The following is a 6,000-nucleotide window of genomic DNA, read 5'->3' on the forward strand; positions in this document are numbered from 1 at the left end:
TATCCACGAGACAAAAAAGGTCAAAAAGGCAATGCCTGGATCCACACTGACAATCTGAACAGACTATGCATGGAGCTGCCATGAGTAAGGAACTGGAAAGTGTCAACATCGTCAACTAAATTACTCTTTAACTTTATGCTAGGAGTGACGAGCCTTATTTGGTTTCAAATTCAGAATCAAATCAAAGAGCTACCCCAAGATAGGATGCGATGACTCAAGACGACCTGATGAATCCCCACTGTTCATGTCCTCCTAGCAGGACACTGGACAGGTAATAAAGACGGAAAACTAACAAATAAGCAAAATTTGCAAGGAATGAATCATAATCAGGATTTTCTATCAAGTGGAATGCAGTTTTTATCATCATGCCTGTGACTTTTTGAACCCAGGATAAACCTGTCTCAAGGCTAAGATTATCAAAATCACCTGCGGATTTCAAAGTTATGTGATTTATACATCTGCAATCCATGGCTGCAGTTGTTGTCCAACACCATGTCTATGCTCGACGCAAGGTCAAATCATCCACTAGCCCGAAGGACTAGTAGCAGTTCATTTTTAGTAGTCCTAAATGAAATCTACTAGTCCTGCTCAAGCAAAGCCAAATGTTGCTCTCATGTTGTAAAGAGGTGTACGGTATATGACCATTCTCATATTTTTTGTCGCAAAGGTTTTTAAAACCCATAACTAACTTTCATGCGAGACTAGCACATTTCCTTACTGCAAAATGTTTAACTTTGAATCATATATATAAACCACAAAAATAACCTGAATGAAATGTCCTGTATAGGAGGAGAGGTCATGAAAATAGCCTATTGCCATCAAGAATAAAATCAGACGTAGGAATGAATTTGTTGGAAAATTCTTCATAGCTCAGGTAGTGCACCATTAATTTGCAAAGAACATGTTTGTTCATGGTGGGGACAGATTTGTTTCTCCAGAACTGAAATTCGTACAGCCATTCACAAATGTTCCTGTGGAGTGCCTTCATATTTTGACATATATCACATTTTAAAATTGACCAGCTTGTGGGGAGGACCTCTCATTTGTAATAATGGTTTGTGAAAAATTTTGTTTTTAATAGTAAAAATGTTGCATTTTACCATTTCATGTGCTTGTGTCTTTTATGAGTTTTTGCCAGTTACTGGTAACCAAATGTGATTTAGCACAAAAATAACCAATGACTCCCAGAAGTGATTGGATACAACAGTCTGATACACCCATTTCATACGTTGTTTTTTCACTACTGTTTTAAGGTTCACTTCACTATTATTGCCCCAATAATTTACACTTTTCCACTAAAATGGAAAACAATAAGTTGCTAGCACCAAGTTATTATCTGTGAGGAATTCCCTCACCTGTACAAGCAGTAGCAACTTGCCATAGCACTGTTTTGGCAAGCTAGATGGCTCTTTTTAAGATCAGCTTCAATCAAGCTAGGGGGTCTTGACTATATATGGAGGTCAGCATGTGGAGGCATTCTAAAGCAGGGTCAAGCTGGCTACGAACTATCGGAGGTGTTGTTTGGGAATGCCCCTGAAGAAATCTTGAGAAAAATCTTCTTTGAAAGGCAAGGATACAGTGTTTGTACGAAATTGTGGGGTTGCTCATGTTTTTAGGCGAAGTGATGAGCTTCAAGCAAACCAAAATACACGACGTGCAGACAATTCCATTTGATGCTCAGCGTTGAGCCATGTTTCCCGGGGCCATGTTACTGGCATGTACAGTACAATTTGATTCTCCGTAGCAGGTAAACTGTTTCATTTTAAGTTGGTGATCAATAAAGTTTGCTTCACTGTTTCACTGTCCAATTTGTTTGGGTAAAAGTTAGTTTATTTTTATATAAAATGATCGAGGCTTGGTTCATTCTTTTCGTATGAGTGGCCCGGCGTCCCATTAGTTTTGTAGCGATAAACTTTCCTGGACAACTACGGAACTTGAAAATTGCACTAGTCCGCAGGACTACCTCCGAAGACATTTTTACTAGTCCTCTTGAAAATTTACTAGCCTCGGGCTAGTGGGCTAGCGCTTATGTCGAGCCCTGCACCATGTCTATGCTACTGTGCCATAAACTGGGTTTTATCTCTTGAGATCAGCAAACAAGTAAGATTCTACATGAACAGGTGAAATATGCAATAGTGAGATATTTACGACAAGAAGATAAGCTCGTTTTATGAGTTGTGCATTCTGTGCAATTGGTTATGTGCAAGAGAATTTGTTGCCAGGTAACCAATGGATTTCATCCCGATAAGCGAGACAAGATTGGGGAAGTGATATCTCAAATTGGCATCAGGTCCCCAGTGAACTTTGTTAACATTTAAATCAAGATCTTTAAGCGTCAGAACCTTTAACAGTTTATATCAAAATCTTCCATCATCATGTCCGGAATGAACTTTATGTTGACAGTTATATCAAGATTTTCAATCACTGATTCTACAGCTTGCTTAATATTCAAGGATAGGTGATAAGATATCAGCATCATCCACCCCCCTGTTTATTAACTTTGCCCAACTCAGTTCCTTATTCATGGTAAGTAGGTGTAGGGAGATCGAATTTTGTTTGTACAAAGACAGTGGTCAAAGGTCAGATGAATAAATCTAAGCTGGACAGGCAGTTTGGAGGGTGGTTTGAAGTTTCTGTGACATAATAGATGTATTCATTGATTCTGATTTTTACCTCATTTTTGGCATATTGTCGGAAATTGTGCAAAAAGTAAAAATGTTTGCTCCAGATCTGAAACATATAGTAAAAGAATACGATATTATGAGTCTTCAAAGCTAATGTGATGCACTTAAAAATGTCTGCACATTTTTTATAGGACATAAGTCCAAAAGCTTTATTTCATCATGGAGGTACCAAAAGATCTCTTGTTACCTCCACGATTTCATTAAGAGATATACTGTATTCGTGTCAGGTGTGTTCTCCAAACTTTTGTCTACTTTCGGTGTGAAGGTCACTTGAACTAGGCAAATGAGTAAGCAAATTTGGATTCTTTGGGTCAGAACAGAATATGTACATGTGCATGATGTTACTTTTTTACGATAAGTTTACACGAGGCTAATGAGAATTACTTTCTTTGGACAGATTTTTGTTCCAGTTTAAATAGCAGCAAGTCTGAAGATTAGTGGACATATATTGGTTTGAATTGTTAGTAACCTAGGGAGTCTATTCATATCATCACTATTCTTTAGAGTCTCCTAAAAAACCTTCTTTAGTTTGCAACCAAAGGTGTGGCAACAATCTTCAGTCGTCCCTCAATTGCTAAGTAAAGTTTCTGATTAAATACATTTCAAAGTCGGTGGCATTGCCCAATGGGTTCTCTGCTGAACTTCTGCCATAGAAGTCGACAAATAAAAATGGATGACCTGAGAACTTGCATGACCTGAGAACTTGCAACACCTTACTCTGAACCACGGAGGTAAAATCACAGCCCTCAGTTACTCATCAAATATATATTTTATCCCGTATTTATTAGGTTGTTTTGAGGTGTATACTATGATGCCGCATATCAGTAATAAATTTGATTTTGGACTTTCATATTGGGCAAACATAGGCAGCTTACTGCATAATGTGAAGGTTGGGCAATAGGATATTATTCTTGGTTTCTGACAGGAAAACTTACAAAAAATTACTCGTGTACAATAAATTATATTTGCCTGACAGACCACGGACCCGGCTCTGGTTCCAGCATCTGCAGAAAAACACTGAAACAGTGCATGCAGTGAGTAGACCACGGAAAACGCCGCCAACGGTGATCGTTTCGTTCTGAGTAAATATAACGGTGGCGCCATTTGATTTGATATCATCGAACACATTCCCCAGTTTCTGTGTTTATATAAAGTTTGTGAACTTGTTCGCGCCCTATGAAATACATATTTGTGGTTTGACCATGAAATAGATTTGTTTTGGAAACGAAATCATTCACAAACCCAAGACAGTTTGAAAATAATGAACATCCGTCGACTCTACTACTAGACGACTCTGGCGAACGGCCTACATAGTACAATGACATTTACAAAGTTGCATGAACCTGTCGAGCAAAAAAAGCTGCAAAAAATGCCACGTAGTACTGACATCATGCATCATAAACACTTCAGTATAACAATCTTGACATTTGTGTACGGTAAAGTTATGGTTGGCGTTGTACAACGCTTACGCCCAGCATGTGACACGTTTGCTCAAGCAAATTGGTCAAGGAACTTTATTTTCGACATGGCGCGAACTCGAGTCAAGTGCCCACAATATTCGTTGCTACTTCAGCACGATAACCCTAAAAATGCTATTCAGAAAGCAGAAAAGTGCGATTTGTTTTCATGCCAAACTAAACCGTACCTGTTTGCACATTCAGGGCTTCACCGGATGGTTGTTCTGTAGTGGTGACTGGCGTTGAGGTCAACACCGTCATCAAACAGTAACGATAGAAAGGTCACTCGAGGTATGCAAAAGTAGACGTAACCTCGTTCAAGCACAATTAATTACGTGCAATAACTTCGAGGTATATTCCGGGGTCTACTGTCTGTCTGTGGTTACCCATTCAAACCACAGACAAGGAGAAGAAAACTTGTCTGTGTTCAACCACAGCCGGATGTTGTATGTTGTAGCCGGTGACAATACATAGACCGGCACGTTGGGCAAGTATTTTTAAGTGTCGCACCATCTATCGCTCTATATTTCAGCTTTGCTGCTGAATTATCTGTGGAGTTCGGTGAGTTTACCAGCAAACAAAAAGGAGACGACAAAAATAGAGCATATTGGACCCAAGCACACCATATCTGACATCTTTTACACCCCGAAAGTTTTGCTAAAAGTTTAACTTTCATGTATTGCTATGTCAAGGCGAAGAGTGAAAATCTACAGGCCTTGGCATAAAAAGGAAATTGAGTTGTCTGAACATAGACATATTCTTGGTTCTTATTCCCTCGTTTATTCATATTTGTTTGTTTAAACTTGGTTTTATGGCTCACTTCATCAGCAGGATAAAGTTTACAAGATTTATTTATCACTTCATTTACATCGATTCAGCTAAGATGACCACATTGGCCTTGGAATCATGGAAATCTTTTACAATATTTTATATACCTTATTCAATCTGATTAACATTTTTGCTGTTCTCTTCAGCTGTAGGAGACCAACGGTTACTCCCTGTCAACAACAACAACAACAACAACAACAACAACAACAACAACAACAACAACAACAACAACAACAGATAATTGATTTAGCACGTGGGTGACATCGCCATCTCCTCATCTTTTCTATAAAAATCAGATTGCATCTGAGTATATCTGCCGATGAAAGTACGATCCGTGTGTCGTAAAGCGTTCAGGAATCACTATGAGGAGCGCTGATATCTTGTCCCCGGGATATCAGCGCGCCCTCTGCAAGTTTTCTAGAAATATCGTGGAAGATGGTAATTTATACACTGGTGAGAGAAAAGAACTCATTACAACCAATGCAATGTATGTGTAAAGGTCAACATACGTGTCCATGAATGAAATATATGACAATATGTTTTCATACCTACCCTCATTTTCCTTTTCTACAATTTATGATATAGCTGCTACTAAGTGAAACGTTGCGTTTTTGGAATGCCCTTCCTCATTCAGCGGATGGGGGCGCTATGCCCACGATAACTTGCAATGTATGCAGAGAGAGAGAGAGAGAGAGAGAGAGAGAGAGAGAGAGAGGGGGGGGAGGGAGAGAGAGCCAAGGAAAGCAATCAAATCACCGTCTAACAGCATTGCTCAACTGTTTGTGTGGACAATTGCAATTTGACAAAAATATACTCGAAAATATGAAACAACGAAAATTGTAATCCCCTTTCCATTTACACGTGGACGTGAAATGCTCCGTCTTTCTGCGCCTACTAATCTGTACAACGTATAACATCGTCCTTTCCGCACGGCCTGGTTCCGATGGAGACTGCCGAGGAAACACCTTGGCTAACGAAGTTGAACGTATAAGGTTAACTGTTATTTGGTAAGCAGAGCTAGGCCTAATCCC

The sequence above is a fragment of the Ptychodera flava genome, chromosome 20 (genome assembly GCF_041260155.1).
Source record: "Ptychodera flava strain L36383 chromosome 20, AS_Pfla_20210202, whole genome shotgun sequence".
NCBI lineage: Eukaryota > Metazoa > Hemichordata > Enteropneusta > Ptychoderidae > Ptychodera > Ptychodera flava.